This window comes from Phascolarctos cinereus, unplaced genomic scaffold (assembly GCF_003287225.1).
Source record: "Phascolarctos cinereus isolate Bilbo 61053 unplaced genomic scaffold, phaCin_HiC Scaffold_726;HRSCAF=1367, whole genome shotgun sequence".
Taxonomy (NCBI): domain Eukaryota; kingdom Metazoa; phylum Chordata; class Mammalia; order Diprotodontia; family Phascolarctidae; genus Phascolarctos; species Phascolarctos cinereus.
The window spans coordinates 319002182-319020794 of NW_027556098.1; the positions used below are offsets into that span (position 1 = coordinate 319002182).

Genomic DNA, 18613 nt, shown 5'->3' on the forward strand with positions numbered 1-18613 from the left:
AATATGAGCAAGGCTCTCAGCAAGTTGCCAGCACTGTGGCAAACATGGGAGGACAGGAACAAGAGTTATGTAGGATAGACAGACGTGGATGGGGTGTGATCTGCATTATTGGAGAGAATATGTTCATCAGTAAGATCACAGGTCCCCCGGAGTGTTGAAGTATTCATTAATGGGATGAAGATGGAGAAAATTAGTTGGCTCAAAAACAGAATGCCAATTAACAGAGTTTTGGTTTAGAGAATAGTAGGTAAGAGAGTCTTCTTTAATTACTTGTACTCTGCTACTCTGCCATGGAGCCTTGTTTCCTGTATCCCATACAAACTCAGACTAGCCCATGACATATTAGAACAGAGTTTTTTGCACATCTTCCATGAAGTAATAGGAAAGTTTTATTGGCGTTTAAAACTTGTGTTGTGCTTTAGTATTTTTAAAAATTCTGAAGTTTTTGGTATGTTGAATTTATGTTCAGGTGTTATTTGGCAGAAAGAATACTTACAAACAAGGGGATTTGAATCCCTGTTCTTCTTTCTTTGCTTTTTACTACCTGTGTGACCCTGGGCAAACCCTTTGATCCTCAGGTTCCATAATCTGTTGTATGAAAGCAGGTTGGAATAAATGATTTCTTAGAATCCTCTCAGCTCTAAATCTGTGATTCTTGATGAGTTCAGACTGCAATCTCTTTTGCCTTTAAGTAACACTCTCATCCTTATCCCATCATGGTACATTTGGTTTTGAGTGACATCCTGTACCATGCTAGAAATAAGATTGTATTAACTTAATATGCAAGAAATAAATTGTCTTTGTTTTACCTGGATGATGAACAATAAAAATAGGAACAAGAGAAATTTAATTATAACTATTCTTTCATCCCCAAACCTATTACTTTAATATTTATGGTACTATATAGATCATAGAATATCAAATCTGGAAATGACCTCAAATGTCAGTTCACTTACTCTCTGTATTTGATAGAGAGGGTATTATATTATTCACTGATACACAGCCTTCTCTCTGCTTCAACATGAATTGTTTGCTTCACATTAGTATAAATTTTGCCTCGTTACCATTGCCTTTTGAATGTCTTTAAAGCACCATTAAAAGCCCTTCTCTGCCATATCATCATATTGTGGAGGTGACTCTGAGCTCTCAATGGTTATGCCCTTGGAATATTAATTCTAACAGATCCTACTAAACTGAGGAGCCTTTGAGCATAGATTTGATGGGTTTTGCATCCAGGGATGAGCCTAGCTAAATATAGAAAGGCTCATCACAAAAAGGTTAATATACTAAGTGGTGATTTTTTAAATTAAAATTAATTTTTAAAATCAAAATTAATCTTCTCTCTCTCCCTCATCTTCTTCCTCCCAAATTATAAAACCAAGAAAAACAAAACAAATAAACTCTGTTAAAATACACATAGTCAAGCAAAACAAAATCCTGCACTGGCCATGTCCAAAAAAAAGTGTCAATTTGTATTTTGAGTCCATCACCTCTCTTTCAGAAGGTTAATAGCATATTTCATCATGAGTTCCCCCAGAATGATGTTTGGTCATTGTGTTGACTAGAGTTCCTAAGTCTTTCAAAGTTGTTTTCTTCACAATATTATTGTAATTATATAATTTTTTCTCCTGGTTCTGCTTACTTCAATCTGTATCAGTTCACATGTCTTCTCAGTTTTCTCTGAAACCACTCCCCTCATCATTTAATTATTCCATAACTTGTTTACTTATTCCTCAGTTGATGGATATTCCTTTTATTTCTACTTCCTCACCATGGAAAAAGAGCTGCCATAAATGTGTGTGTGTGTGTGTGTGTGTGTGTGTGTGTGTGTGTGTGTGTGTGTATTACATATGAGTTCTTTCTTTGATCACTTTGGGGTCTGGACTTAGTAATGGTACCACTGGATTGAAAGGCATGTAAAGTTTAATAACTTTTTGGGCACAGTTCCAAATTGCTTCTCAGTATGACTGGACAAATTAAACACTCCATCAATAATACATTAATGTATTTTACCTGTTTTCCTACAGACCTTCCAGCACTTGTTATTTTCCATTTTTATCAACTTTGCCAATCTGATGGTTGTGAGATAGTACTTGAATTTCTGTTAGTTTGCATTTCTATAATTATTAGTGAGTTAGAGAACTTTTTCATATGATTATTGATAGCCTTAAGTTTGTCCAAAAACTACCTTCACACCTTTGAACATTTATCATTTGGGGAATGGTTCTTAACCTTATACATTTTAAACAGTTCCCAATGTATCTTAGAAATGAGGTTTTTATCAGAAACCTACTGCAGAGATTTTTTTCCCATTTACTTGCATCTTTCCTAATTTTAGCTGCATTGGTTTTGTTTGTATAAAAACTTTTTAATTTTATGAAATCAAAATTGTCCATTTTCTTTTGTGTAACCCTCTCTTTCTTTTGTCTGATGATTAATTCGTCCCTTATCCATAGATCTAACAGGTAATTTCTTCCTTACTCCTCTGATTTGTTCATAATGTCACCCTTTGTATTTGTCACTTGTTTGGACTTTATTTTGGTTTACAGTGTGAAATGTTGGTGTAAACCTAGTTTCTGAAAGACTTCATTCCAGTTTTTCAAACAATTTTGTCAGTTATTGAGCTTTTGCCCAAATAGCTGAGATCTTTCCAGTAGCCTATCACTTGGCTACTGTGTTTGCTTCTGTATATTGTATAACTAGTCTATTCCTCTAATCAATCTCTTTATTTCTTAAACAGAACCAAAATTGTTTTGGTGATTATGTGTTGTATAATTTGAAATTTGGTACTGCTAGGCTCCTTTCCTTCCTGCTTTTTTCATTAATTTCTTTGTGATTCTTGACCTTTTCTTCCTCCAGATGAATTTTGTTATTATTTTTTTTTTACTCTGTAAAGTAACCCTTTGATAGTTTGATTTGTATGGCATTGAATAAGTGAATTAATTTAGGCACTGTGCTTGTTTTTATTATATTAGTTCAGCCTACCCATGAGCAGTCAATATTTCTCCAATAATTTATATGTTTTTATTTGTATAAGGTGTTTTGTTGATTGTGTTCAAATAGTTCCTTTGTGGGTCTTGACTGATATGCTCCCAAAGATTTTATATTTTCTATAGTTATTGTAAATGGAATTTCTTTCTCTTCCTGCAGATTTTGTTGGCAATAACAGAAATGTAAATGATTTTTGAGTCTATTTAACCTACAACTTAGCTTAAATTGTTAATTGTTTCAATTAGTTTTCAGTGAATTTTACAGGGTTCTCTAAACCACCATATCACCTACAAGAAGTGATAATTATGTTTCTTTTTATTCCTTCAATTTATTTTTTCTGTCTTATTGCTATAGCTAGGACTTCTAACACTGTATTGAATAGTAATAGTGATGATGGACATTCTTGCTTTACTTCTGATCTTATTGTTTATCTCCATTATGCATAACAGATTTGCTTCGGCACCTAATTTTGAACTCCATCTGTATCTTTCTCTTTTAAGTGTGTTCAACATAATTGTTTGATTTTGGTTTCTGATCCATTCCCTTCCATTTTATGAGTAGTGCCCTCATTCCATTCACATTCACAGTTGTGATTGTTAGTCATGTATTTCCCTCAATTCTTATCTCATAGTTTTTCTTCTCTTTTTTTTCCCACTTCCTCTTTATAAAGAAGAGGGTGGTGAGAAAGGAGTGAGCTCAGCAGTGCTCTAGATTTGGTGTAATCTGCTTCCATTTTCCTGCCTGTCTTCTCTTTCATTCATCTAGAATGATGTACCATGATGAACTAGGTGGGAAAAGTGGTGAGAGTGACATGCTAATGATGTCATTCAAACTTTTATCAAATGCTGTTTACATACAGGAAACCAGCTCAGTATTACTGGGACTACAACGATCAAAGAGTTGACTGGTCTAGTAGAAAGATCACTGATTTGGTTTCAGATTATTTCAGATGCTCCTTCTGCCAGTTCCTAGCGTGGGACCTTGGGCAAATCACTTAACTTCTCTGTGCCTCTATTTCCTCGTCTGTAAAATGATGGGTGTAACATAAGGGATTGGCCTAGGTGGGTCTCCAGGCTCTCTTCCTGCTGTAAATACTCAATTTGTAGAGTTGTGAGGAATGCTTTATAAGTTCTGAAGAACTCTAGAGATAATAATGTTTTTTATATTAAAATGATATGATCCCTGGTCTCAAGTGGTTTACTGTGTAGTAGAGGACATGACACAGACACATTCATACACTTAAATGCATTGGGTCTAAGTTTGCTTGCATAATCTTCCCCTCCTCCCCAATATACACATCATTTTATCGTATAGAGACTATTCAGGAGGCTCAGAACCATCCAATTAGATATTTCATACCTATCAGGAATTTGTCATCATTGTTCTTAATTGTCAGAATTGCTTCATGGTTAATTCATGGAAAAATTCATGGCTAATGCTTCATTAGCTCTAGGAGTCAGGAGCCACTCAGTTTCATTAGGTAATTGAAGTCTAGGTGAATCTATCTCTTCATGCTACCTTAATTTTCACTCTCCCCAGATAGCTGGAAAGCAGCATGGCAGTGAAGAGAATTTGAAGTCAGGGGCCTGGGTCTGAATTCTGGCTTTTTTATTTTTTCAGGGTAGGTGCACACTGGTTCTTTGGGTAAAACTGAGTCATCAAGGCAGTTAGAAAACAACAACAGCAGCAGCAAACTCTTTTACTGGGTAATAGGAATGAGGATACAAACAACTACCAAAGTTATGCATTGACAAAAGAAACGTTCTGGGTCATCTAGTTCATCAGTTGGGGGAATTAGTCTATATCAGTGGCAACAACAGTGTCCAGGGTAAATAGAAATCCATTGGGTCCAAAGAGCTACATTTCTTTCTCTAGCAGTCTTCAGATTTTTTGAAGTAGGCAATCTCTGTCACCAAAAATTTTTGACAGCACAACCATAATGTGTATATTTACTTAAAATTATAAACATGCGGAATTGCACTGATGTGCATCATAGAACTTGTACAAAAGCCAAAATTTATAAAAGATGAGATGAAGTAGTATTTGATTCTAGAGTCTAGAGGATTCACTGTAGTTTAATGAGTAGGGAACTGACAGAATTGCCCTTTAGGAATATGGTTTGGCTACCATGTGGAGGGTGGATTTCAATAGGGAAAGACGAGTCAGGGAAGCCAATGGGAGGCTGTTGCAGCTGTCCAAGTGAGGGGTGATGAGGCCTTGAATAAGGGTGGTAACTGTGACTGGAGGGAAGAGGAAGAGATATTGTGAAAATAGAATTGATGAGATTTGGCAACTGATATCCTATGTGAGGGAGAGTGAGTAGTGACTCGAAGGATAGTGGTGCCCTCGATAGAAATAAGGAAAGAGTGGAAGAGGGCTGGATTTTGGGGAAAAGATAATGTAATGAGATCTAATATGTACAATGAAACTCACCCATGCCTACCTATCCTGTTGTGACTCGTTCTGTCCTACCTAAAATGAAAAGGGGAAGGGGGCAGGATTCTTACTCATTGGCCACTGCCCTAAGCCGAGAATCTGACCCAGAGGATCTCGGGGGAGAGAATTTTGTCTGCACAGCAGGCAGATCCAGTGCCTGGGTTGCATTAGGGTTGCCCCTCCCAACTGGAGGGGCCTTTATATGCCTTTTGCAAAAATAGGAGGACAGAGCAAGAGAGGGTAAAGTGGGTGTGTTGAGCTGTAAGGCATGAAAGGAAGGGTATATCTGTGTTGAAGACAAGCCCACATTGAGTATTTTGGAGAGAGTAGAATGTGACCTATCCTTCTTCCCACCAATTGATTTATCATTCATCCATTACAGTCATACCACACCCCTGCTTTGGAGGCCACTGCCATTCTTGGTATTTGCTTGTAAAGTATTTGTGGCTTTTATGGAATTTGTCACATTACCAAAAGCATTATGTATTTTAGTCAGTCAGCTAAAGAACAGTACTCTGTTATGAAGCTACCTATATCTTCTTTCTGGGACTCAGTTACTAAGGGCTATACGTGTGACCTTGTCAAACAGTTAGGACCTAAGATCTGGGCAGAACATGTGTCTTGAGCAAGGCCACAAACCTCTCCACGCCTGTTTCCTTATCTGTAAAGTGAAGAGCTTGGACTAGACTGAAGAGCTTGGACTAGATGATATCTTAAGCCTCTTTCCATTTTAAATCTATTATTTCCTAATCTTACATGGAGATCCAACTGAAGAGAACAACCTGAACTCTTAGGAAAGCCACATCTGAGTGTGTGAAACACCCCATTAAATTACTTGGGGTTCTGTACCTGATCATACCTCTGTTTATATGCCCTGACTCATACTCCATCAGCTTCTGCATCACTAATTACGCTCTGACTCAACCACTAATCACTCAGGTGAGCACTTAAGTCTCCCTTCATATTCTATTCTTCATGCTCTATATTCCATATTTCTCAATACCTATTACAAACACCCCAGGGGCTAATTTTCTAGAACACCCACTCCACTGATTACTGGTGCTAAGAGAAAGTTTTGATGCTCATTTATAGTCCATAGAGTAAATTAATGATTGCAGACAGCTGCACCAGTGATGTCTTCCCCACACATTTGTCTGCCCTTGCCCTGAGGTTCTCAACTCTAATACACAAAGCATGTAGCTGTATAACTACAGCAGAAGGCAGACTGCTCACAGGAAAGGAGTTATGTATATGTTGAGGTTAGGGTTGAGAGAAGGAAGCCATCACATCATTTTGGTGACCTTAGAAAACCATAGGGGAGGGCAGCTAGGTGGCACAGTGGATAGAGCACCAACCATGAAGTCAGGAGGACCTGAGTTCAAATTTGGCCTTAGACCAAACACTTGACACTTACTAGCTGTGTGACCCTGGGCAAGTCACTTAACCCCAATTGCCTCACCAAAAAAAAAAAACCATAGAGGAGTTAACATTTGAGTCTTGAAGAGTAGGCAGTTTTAGCAAGTATAAACTTGGAAAGAGGACTTTGTAGGCAGAGGGGAAAGCACATGAAATTTTTGGGAACCGCAAGTAATACAATTTGGCTACAGGATATAGTAATATATGTGGAAAAAATATATATCATATATATCTATATGGAAAATGTGCCTGGAAAGATATATTGGGGCCAATGAATCACAGGATTTCAGAGCTGGAAGGGGCCTCAGTGACCATCCAGCTAGTTCAAATGATATTTGAAAGGGAAGCTCCATTTTAATGAACCTGGCAAGTGGTCATTAGTCTCTGCTTGGAGATGTCCAGTGAAGTGGAACCCACTGCCTCGAAGATCATTCCAGTTTAGTATAGCTCTGTGTGTCAGGGAGTGTTTCCTTGCATCACATCTAAATTTTTTCTGCAGTTTTCATCCATGTGGCTCCTGGTTCTGTCCAGTAGTGTCATCCAGCTTGTCAATGCCCTCCCTAAGCTTCAGTGCTAAGCACTGAACACCGTGTTACAGATATGGCCTGCTGAGGGCAGAGGACAGCAGAATGAATTATCACCTCCTTATTCTTGGAAGCCCAGCCCCACACTAGCAGTGGTTCAAATCCTGCTCCTAATTAGCTTTGGTCTGTTAAGAAGCCACAGGCTGGCTGCATCCTTAACTCTAGTCTCCTATCTAGCCATATACCTGCCATTTGTCCTAAGATAAACCAGGTAATAAAAGGGGGATCTGTAAAATGAAGGGGTTAGAGTAGGTGACCTCAAATCATCACTTCTATCTCTACATCCTGTGATTCGTTTAATTCCACTACACGACTACAAAAACAATTCAACATAACAGGTCTTATCCCTGTCATGGACCACAGTTTCTTTTCATAAGGGACTAGGAGACTGCACTTGTAATTTCATTGATATCAGGAGCTCCTAGACCAGTGCATATCATTAACTTCTCTGCAACTCATCATGAGGAGCTGCCTGGAGTACTAAGGATAAATGACTTTCTTGCCCAGTGTCATGCAGTCTGAATATAACAGAGACAAGACTTGAACCCAGGTTTTCTGGGCTTTGAGATAGGTTCTATCCAATATGCCACACTGCATTTATTTTCACACTCAAAGGAAATTATAGTTGTTAATATAAGATCAAATGAGATAATGTATATAAATTTATAAAAGCCAAATGCTCCATAAATGTAACTTTTAATTGTTATTGTGTGCCATCTGAATTATGCATATCTTTATGTATTTTGCTTTTAAAAGATTGTACTTCAGAAGATGGATAAATAGGTCAGAAAATTTCAAGCTCTCAAGATTTTCCTCCACAAAAGAGATTATAAAATAGCACCTGTAGGTGAATTTAGATCAATGAAAACAAATAAGAGTAGGGGCAGAAGAGGGATCCTCTTGGGCCAATTAGAGAAGATCTGAAGAAAAATCCCAGATTGAGATTTCCTCCCTGTGAAGAGCAAACACCACCAGGCTAGGGTCCGCTTTGACAACAAGCTGCAAGCTGCTTAAACGACAAATGGCAAGCCCTGGGCTTAGCTGGTTTGGGAGACTGCCTTGGACCCCAGCTATAGGAGCTTTTATCCCCAGGATGGTGAGAGGAGTTGGGCATCTGACCTGGGGGAAGATCGTGGGAACCTCTGCTGACAGGGAATGCCAGATGTAGCTGTGCTGCAGGGACGTGGTAGGGGTGAGAAGGAACCAGCACATGCCCAGTGAGTGTAGCAGTGGAACGCTACTGGTTGTGGGCACTTACAGGAGGCTGGAGGTCTTGATTTCAGTTGAAGGTCAGAAGGGAGAACTGAAGAAGATTAGAGACCAGGGGCACCATCCCCCATACCTTAGAGGTGATTATAAAAACTAAACTATTACAAAAAAAAAAAAGCACAGGCAAGGGAGAAAGAATCCAACCATAGAGAGCTACTGTGAGAATAGAGAAGATCAGGGTGCATCTTCAGAGGAAGGTAATGAAGCAAAGAAACCCTCTTCTACTCCAAAGAGTAGTGTCAAAATGGTCACCTGCCCAAAAAGAATTCATTGAAGAACTTTAAAAAAGACTTTAAAAATCAAGTGAGAGAAATTGAGGAAAAACGAAAAAGAAAAATAAGAATAATACAAGAAAAACTAGAAGATTATGAAAAGAAAGTCAGCCAATTAGAAAAGGAGATCCAGAATATTAAAGAAGAAAATGACTTCTTGAAAATCAGAATTGGGCAAGGGGAAGCCAGGGAAGATATAAGAGATGAAGAAATAAATAAACAAAATATAAAGAATGAAAAAGTAGAAGAGAATATGAAATATCTCATAAGAAAAACAATGGATCTAGAGAATAGATCAAAAAGAGAAAACATAAGAATAATTGGACTACCTGAAAGTTCTGATCAAAAAAGAATCTTGATACAATAATACAAGAAAAAAAGAAAATTATCCCAAAGCATTAGAACAAGAGGGGAAAGTAGAAATAAGGAAAAAAATCCACCGATCACTATCTGAAAGAGATCCTACAAGGAAAACTCACAGGAATGTTATAGTCAAATTTTGAAATCCTCAGGTCAAGGACAAAATATTATGAGCAACAAGAAAAAAACAATTTACATATGGCCGCGCCACAATTAGAATTACACAAGACCTAGCAGTGGCGACACTGAAAGATCACAGATCTTAGAACACTGTATATTGAAGGGCAAAAGAAGTGGGCTTCTGGCCAAAAATATCATACCTAGCAAAGCTAAGCATAAGTACGAATGAAAAAAATGGATATTTGACCAACTTGTGAGACTTTCAGGTCTTTATTTAAAAAAGCAAAAACCATGAACTCAATAGAAGATTTAACATAAAAGAGCCAAGAGAAATAAACGCTACATACCAATGACCAATTACAAGAGACTAAATAAGGATAGATGTTTACCTTTTATGTTTGAAAAATGTAAAACCTATGTCTAAGATTATTACTAGGAATTAGGTAGCTTATAAGGAAGATTGGGGTAGATCTGAGTATGATATGACTTCTAAAAGTAAAACCATTCAAGTACAGCTAAAAGAGTAATTATGCTTTACAAATGAGGTGCAAGAGGAAGAACCAATACAGAGGAATTAGATGGGGGAGGGAGGCGGTTAGTTCGGGAAACCTTCTCTCCTCGGGAATGGGTTTAAGAGGGGAAAATTCATATACATTTAGAAGAGTATAAAAATCTTCTAAATTTAGAAAGAAATAAAACTCTAAGGGAATAGGGAGGGTGGAGAGGATAAAGGAGGGATCTTTAGAGGGGAAGGTGTGGGAATAGGTCAAAATGGAGGTTTAGATTTAGAGGAATGGGAAGATAAGGGAGGGATTGCTGGAGTGGAAAATAGGTTAAGCATTAGGAGGGTAAGGTAGCAGGCAGAAGTAGAGGAGTTAGGAGAGATAGGAGAAAAGAGGTATGCACAAATATAAACACAAAGGTTAAGGGATAAAATCTCTTAGGGAAAGTACATGTTTATATGTGTGTGTATGTATATATGTATGTATGTTTATATACATATAAGTATGTATATATCAATACCTATATATAAATATATCCAGTGCTCAATTGTAGCCTTGGGGTAGTGGGTAGGGAGGAGAGAAGGGGAAAAAAGAACAAAGTAAAAAGTGTACAGCAGAGAACAAAAGAAAACCTACAAGGAAGCTAAGAAAAGATGAACAGCTTTCAAAATATAATGCTTAGTATTTAATATATGGGCTTTCTTGAAATGAAAAGTTATTGCTATATATTTTGAATCCTCTCCTATGTTCTGCTGTGCACATGACTTTTTTTGTTTTTTCTCATTTTATATTTAAGTTTATAATGTTTCTTTTTCTTTTCTTATTATGTATTTAAGTTTTACTATTTGTCTAAAGTAAAAAAAAAAAAGATCATACTTCAAAGGTTCTGCAGAAGTTTCATTTAGTGCAAAGATCTGTTACCAGAATTAAGATTGATTATCCCTGGTTCAGCTAGTAGTCTGCATAGGAAGAATGTCCCAGTTTTTGGAAATCTAGAATGGAAATTTCAGAGTACAAATTAACATTATTGATTATGCATCAGCTGATTTCGGTTTTAAACTTTTGACTGGAGGAAAAATGGGGGAAATGCAATTCATCTGCTTGTAATACAGCTAGAAATTGTCATTTCATAATGGCTAATAATAATAGCATTTATATAACCCTTTTTAAGTTTTGCCAAGTGCTTAACATTTGTTAACGCATTTGATCCTCACAACAACCTTAGAAGATAGGTGCTGTTGTAATCTTCATTTTAAAGATGAGGAAAATGAGGCACAGAGAGGTTAAGTGACTTGTCCACTGTCACACAGCTTGTGTCTGAGGCAGGACTCAAACTCAGGATTCCTGACTCTAAAGTTCAATGCTCTTATCTTTTGAACCTCTTAGTTAACTTTTTTCATAATGAGATTATGAGCTTTCTAGTACTTTTGGTGGAAATTATTCGTTACTGTTACTCTTTATACAAAATAATTTTGCCTAATTCACTTGGATTGAGAAATTCTAGGAAGTATCCCCCGGTCAAGGAAGTATGAATCATCAAAGTAAATGTGGGGAAGTGGTCAGAGCATGGAAAGGAGGCTCAGTGACTCAGCTCAGGACCTGTCCATCATATCAAGCAGAGGCATCATTCAAAAAGGAAACAACAACTTAGTGGTGAGTCCAAAAGAGGATGAGAACTTGGAAACAGGAAGGGGCAAGATGCCTGTTTCTGGCTTTTAGAAGTAACTGGCATGATTTGGGAATACTCTTGGAAGGAAGAGATGCTATCAAGGCCACATTCATGGCTTCTAGTGAGAATCAGCCCAGATAGGGCCTTAGGGTAATAGATGAAGTTGCTGAGCTGCTCCAAAGGCTAGACCCAGCCTCACTAATCAGCTGGTGAATTAATATTCTTAAGAGCAATGGAAGAGGACAGGAAGAAGGCATCCAAAAGTTGAGGTTTGATGAGAAGAAAAACTTCCTAACAGTTCGAGCTCTCCAAAAAGAGACATGGACTGCCTTTGGGAGGTAGAGAGATTCCATCAGAAGGGAGTGGATTTCCCCTCAATGAGGTGTCAAGCAAAGGTGGGTGACTACCTTGTCAGATACCCTTCAGAGTAGATCCACATTCCCACGTGTGTAGGAGACACCATGGTATTGTAGTTAGAGAGCCAGGTTCAGAATCAAGAAGGCGAGAGTTCAGTTCCTACCTTCTACTTATAATGGCTTTGTGACCCTGGGTCTTAACCTCACAGTTGAGTTTCAGGCAACTCAAACACCATCAGTTGAAACAGTTGGAGATCTGGGTTGGAAGAGGGTTATATGCATGAAGTCACAGGTTCCCATTCCCTGAAAGGGCCTGGGGAGGGGAACCAATATTGGGACTCATCATTTCATGGGTGTAGGAAATGCTCTAATAACTCCCAGGCAATTGGTCTATAACTTAAGAGTCTTACACGGTTGCCTTGGGACACAGAGGAGTCAAATGGCTTATCCATGGGCACACAGCCAGTATGTTTCAATGGCAGAACTTAAACCCAGGGCTTCCTGAATTAAATGCCAACCCTTTCTCCACTGCTATCCAAAGCCAACTATACTACCCATCATGCCGTGATGCCTCTGGATTTCTGTGATAAGAAAACATGAATGGAAAGAAACTGACAAGTGATATAGATGAAATCGATAAGCAAAATATTTAATTGATGTTATTTGTAGAGGGAGATTGAGATGACCCAAGAGAGAAAAACAAGGATTAGAAGGCTCTCTAATTAGTGATTTAGTCAGTTGGCCAATAACAAAGAGAAAGAATTATTTACTAGGATTTTCAGTTCTGTCTAAAGCAGCCTGGTAAGTCCTTCACAGGGCAGCTAAATGGCACAGTGGATAGAATGCTGGGCTTGGAGTCAGGAAGACTCCTCTTCCTGAGTTCAAATCTGGCCTCAGACACTTATTAACTATGTGACTGTGGGCAAGTCACCTAACCCTGTTTGCCTTAGTTTCCTCATCTTTAAAATGAGCTATGTTCAGTGTTCTCCTGGTTCTGCTCACTTCATTCAGCATCTGTTTATACAAGTCTTTCTGGGTTTTTCTGAAGTTCATCTGCTCCTTATTTCTTACAGCACATTAGTATTTCATTGCATTCATATACCACAACTTGTTCAGCCATTCCCCAACTGATGGGCATCCTCTCAATTTCCAATTCTTTGTCACCACAAAAAGAAATGCTATAAATATTTTTGTAAATGTGGGTTTATTTTCCATTTGTATGATCTTTTTGGGATGTAGACTTGTATTACTGGGTCAAAGGGTATGCACATTTTTATAGCCCTTTGGGTGTAGTTCCAAATTGCTCTCCAGAATGGTTGGATCATTTCACAACTCCACTAACAATGTATTAGCTTTCCAGTTTTCCCACATCTTCTCCAGCATTTATCATCTTCCTGTTTTGTCATGTTGGCTGATCTGATAGGTGTGATGTGGTACCTCATGTTGTTTTGATTTGCATTTCTCTAATTGATAGTGATGTAGAGCATTTTTTCACATGACTAATAGATAGTTTTAATTTCTTCATATGAAAACTGTTTGTTCATATCCTTTGACCATTTATCAATTGGAGAATGACTTGTATTCTTATAAATTTGACTCAGTTCTCTATATATTTTAGAAATGAGGCCTTTATCAGAGACACTGGTTGTAAAAATTCTTTTCCAGTTTTCTGTTTCCCTCCTAATCTTGGTCACATTAGCTTTGTTTGTATAAAAAACTTTTCAATTTAATGTCATCAAAATTATCTATTTTGCATTTCATAATGTTCTCTATCTCGTTTGGTCATAAATTCTTTCGTTCTCCATAAACCTGACAGGTAAACTATTCCTTGCTGTCCCAATTTGCTTGTAGTATTAGCCTTTATATCTAAATCATGTACCATTTTGACTTTGTTTTGGTATGATGGTATTAGATGTTGGTGTATGCTTAGTTTCTGCCACACTGTTTTCCAGTTTTCCCAGCAGTTTTGTCAAATAGTGAGTTCTTACCCCAGAAGCTGGAATCTTTGGGTTTATCAAATAGTAGATTACTATAGTCATTGACTATTGTATCTAGTCCAATAATTCTTAAATTATCTCTCCTGTATCTATTTTCCAAGTCAGTTATTTTTCCAATGAGGCATTTTACGTTTTCTTCTATTTTTTTATTCTTTTGATTTTGTTTGACTGGTTCTTGATGTCTCATAGAGTCATTAGCTTCCACTTTCCCAATTCTAATTTTTAAGGAATTATTTTCTTCAGTTAGCTTTTATATCTCCTTTTTTTCCATTTGGCCAATTCTACTTTTTGAGGAGTTATTTTCTTTAGTGGGATTTTTTTTCATTTGGCCATTTGTATTTTTAAGGAATTGTTTTCTTCAGTCACCTTTTGTCCTTCGTTTTCTAAGCTGTTGACTCTCTTGTGCAACTTTCATTTCTTTTCCAATTTTTATTCTACCTCTCTTATTTGAGCTTTAAAATCCTTTTTGAGCTCTTCCAAGAAGGCTTTTTGGGCTTGAGAACAATTCATATTTGCATTTGAGGCTTTGCATATAGGCATTTTGACACTATTGTCCTTTTCTGAGTTTGTGTTTTGATCTTCCCTGTTGCCATAGTAGCTTTCTGTGGTCAGGGCTCTTTTTTTAAATTTTTTGCTCATTTTTAGACTATTTCTTGAGTTTTAAAGTTGAGCTCTGCTCCTGGGGTATAGGGGGCACTGTCCCAATCTTCTTATGCTGAGGTAGCCCAGCCCAGTGGAAGGGAGAATAAAATATAAAGACTAGAAAGGTAGGAAGGGACCATGTGAAAGAGGTCCAGAAAGCCAAAGAGATTTTTATATTTGTTCTTGAGAGTAATAGGGAGCCACCAGAGTGGCTAAAATAAAGTTGTTAGAAGTGTGCTTTAGGAAGATCATTTTGATAACTGAGAAGAGGATTGACTAGAAAGGGGAGATGGACTGAAAGGAAATTTGAGGCAGGGAGAGCAACCAGCAGTGGCAGATAGGGCTCAAAACAATACTTGGCACACTCTAACTCAAATTTGACTTCATTTGGACATGTATTAAATTATTTCTAATCTGCCATGTTAGTCTAGGTTTGTTGTTTTCATTGAAAAACACATTATTTGGGGAGCGGAGCCAAGATGGCGGAGTGAAAGCAGTGACTTGCTTGAGCTCTCCCCCAAACCCCTCCAAATACCTATAAAAAATGGCTCTAAACAAATTCTGAAGCAGCAGAACCCACAAAAAGACAGAGTGAAGCAAATTTCCAGCCAAAGACAACCTGGATGATTGATCAGAAAGGTATATCGCCAGGCTGGGCGTGCAGGCCGCAGCAAACCTGGAGCAGGCGTCAGAGGACTGAATCACGGGCAGCTGTGGCGGTTTCCAGACTCCTCAATCCACGAATGCCAAAGACAACTTAGAAGGTCAGTGGGAAAAGTCTATTTCTGCGGTGCTGAGAGAAGAGCGCGGGGTCTCGGCGCCATTCCCCAAGAGCGCGGCCCTGGTGTGGGCAGCTGCCTCCTGAGCTTCTGGCCCACAGACTGAGGGGGAATTCAGTGGCTGATCAGAGAGGGATTGTGGGGATTTCTTTGCCACTGCTGAGGCAGGAATCTCTTGCTTTCCCTGTGTGTGGATCTGGGTCACAGCTCTGGGCGGCAATCCTGGGGTGAGGAGGAGCACTGGCATGGTGGAGCTTGTAGTGGCTGTGAAGATAAAATCCTCCTCACAGTTACAGGACAGAAAGGAGTGCTTGTGGTCACAGGCCAGAAAGGAGTAAACACCTCACCCCTTATCATACCACCTTGGAAGAACTGAAAATTTACAGGTCCCTACAAGTATCTCTGAAACAGCTACACAAAACCCCTGAAGCTTGGGACAGTACACACTCCACATTGGAAGCAGACTCTTACCTTAACAAAGAGTTTAAAACTCAAGTAATTGGCTGGGATCATGAGCAAGCAGCGTAAAAAGAGTCAGACTATATTATCTTACTTTGGTGAAAAAGAAGATCAAAATATACAACCAGAAGAAGACAACAAAATCAAAGCTCCTACATCCAAAGCCTCCAAGAAAAATATGAATCAGTCCCAGGCCTTGGAAGAGCTCAAAAGGGATTTTTGAGAAACAAGTAAGAGAAATAGAGGAAAAACTGGGAAGAAAAAAGAGAGTGATGCAAGAAAATCATGAAAAACAAGTCAACAGCTTGCTAAAGGAGACCCAAAAAAATACTGAAGAAAATAACACCTTAAAAAATAGCCTAACCCAAATGGCAAAAGAGGTCCAAAAAGCCAATGAGGAGAAAAATGCCCTAAAAAGAAAAACTGGCCAAATGGAAAAGGAAGTCCAAAAGATTATTGAAGAAAATGCTTCCTTAAAAATTAGAATAGAGCAATTGGAAGACAGTGACTTTATGAGAAATCAAGACACTGTAAAACAAATCCAAAAGAATGAAAAATTAGAAAACAATGTGAAATATCTCATTGGAAAAATGACTGACCTGGAAAATAGATCCAGGAGAGAGAATTTAAAAATTATTGGACTATCTGAAAGCCATGATCAAAAAAAGAGCCTAGACATCATCTTTCAAGAAATTATCAAGGAAAACTGCCCTGATATAGTAGAACCAGAGGGCAAAATAGAAATTGAAAGAATCCACAGATCTCCTCCTGAAAGAGATCCCCAAAGGAAAACTCCTAGGAATATTGTAGCCAAATTCCAGAGTTCCCAGGTCAAGGAGAAAATATTACAAGCTGCCAGAAGGAAACAATTCAAGCACTGTGGAAACACAATCAGGATAACGCAAGATTTAGCAGCTTCTACATTAAAGGACTGCAGGGCATGGAATATAATATTCCGGAGGACAAAGGAGATAGGATTACAGCCAAGAATCACCTGCCCAGCAAAACTGAGTATAATCCTTCAGGGGAAAAAATGGTCATTCAGTGAAACAGAGGACTTTCAAGCATTCTTGATGAAAAGACCAGAGCTGAACAGAAAATTTGACTTTCAAATACAAGACTCCAGTGGAACATGAAGAGGTAAACAGGAAAGAGAAAACATAAGAGAATTATTAAGGTTGAACTGCTTACATTCCTGCATGGAAAGATGATATTTATAACTCATGAGACCTTTGTCAGTATTGGAGTAGTTAGAGGAAAAAAATTGTATGTATGTACAGATAGATAGATAGATAGAGGGCACAGGATGAGTTGAAGCTTAAGGGGTCATATCTGGAGAATAAAATTAAGGGATGAGAGAGGATTATACTCGGAGAAGAAGAAAGGGGGAGGCAGAATGGGGTAAATTATCTCACAAAAAAAACAGAAAAGAAAAGCCTCTTACAGTGGGGGGGAAATGCGGTAGGTGAGAGGGAATGAGTGAATTTTATTCTCATAGGATTTGGCTTAAACAGGGAATAACATACATATTCAATTGGGTATGGAAATCTGTCTTACCCTACGGGAAAATAGGAGGAGAGGAGGACAAGAAAGCAGGGGGATGACAGAGAGGAGGGCAGATTGGGAAAGGGGGTAATCAGAAGCAAATACTTCTGAGGAGGGACAGGGTCAAAAGAAAGAACAGAATAAATGGGAGAGCAAGATAGGATTAAGGGAAACAGTTAGTTTTTTACAACTTGTCTACTATGGAAGTGTTTTGCATAACTGCACATGTATAACCTATATTGAGTTGCTTGCCTTTTCAGTGAGAGTGGGTGGGGAGGGAGGAAGGGAGAAAATTTGGAACTCAAAGTTTTAAAAACACATGTTTTAAAAAAAAATGTTTTCACATGCAACTGGGAAATAAGAAATACAGGCAATGGGGTACAGAAGTCTATCCTGCTCTACAGGATAATAGAAGGGGAAGGAGATAAGAGAAGGGAGGGGGGAGAGATAGAAGAGTAGGCAGACGAGGGGAAGGGGTATTCAGAATGCATGCCATCTTGGGGTGGGGGGAGGGTGAGAAATTTGGAACTCAAAAACTTATGGAAGTAAATATTGAAAACTAAAAATAAATAAATTAATATTAAAAAAAATAGAAAAACACATTATTTGTTCCACTTTTACTTGCAAATATCCAATAATTTTGGCCATTGCTTTGAGTCCCTTCCATTCTCACATGGATTTGTATGTTTCCCCGTTTGGAAAACTCTGCTTTAGTAGATTGTCTTCATTAATTACAGTGACTAAATGCAGTTACTAAAGATATTTTATCCCCAGGGACCATTATTCTGGTGATGAGCAGTTTTGCTTAGCTGGGTTAGTCGTCAGATAACAGACAAGCTGTCACCAGGCCTACAACTAAAGCCTTTCCAGTTTGGTGGGACCTGTCAGAGGTTCTCTGTTGAGGTTCAGAGCTTAAGACTAATTCCATGTGGGACTTAACAGAATCTCAAAATGTTAGAGTGAGAAAGAACCTTAGAGATCTTCTAGTCCAGTCTCTTCATCTTACTAATGTGAAACCTGGGTCCCAGAGAGCGAAGCCTACCTAAAGTCACATAGCCAGCAAGTGGCCGTCCTTCTGACTCCCAGTGCAGTGTTCTTTCTACCATGCCACACTTTAGTAAAGAAACCTGATAAGTAGAGCTCTTGGAACATATTTGAATAGAAATGAATTGCATTGTTTGTAGAGCTGTGATCGGTATGAACATTCTGAAAAAC

At 38.3% G+C, this 18613-nt stretch overlaps 1 protein-coding gene across 3 annotated transcripts in view; it reads left to right on the top strand.

The window, feature by feature from the left end:
• Nucleotides 1–18613, top strand: part of ACER3 (alkaline ceramidase 3) — a 206987-nt gene that overhangs the window by 30938 nt on the left and 157436 nt on the right. The gene's annotated exons all lie outside the window — the stretch shown is intronic.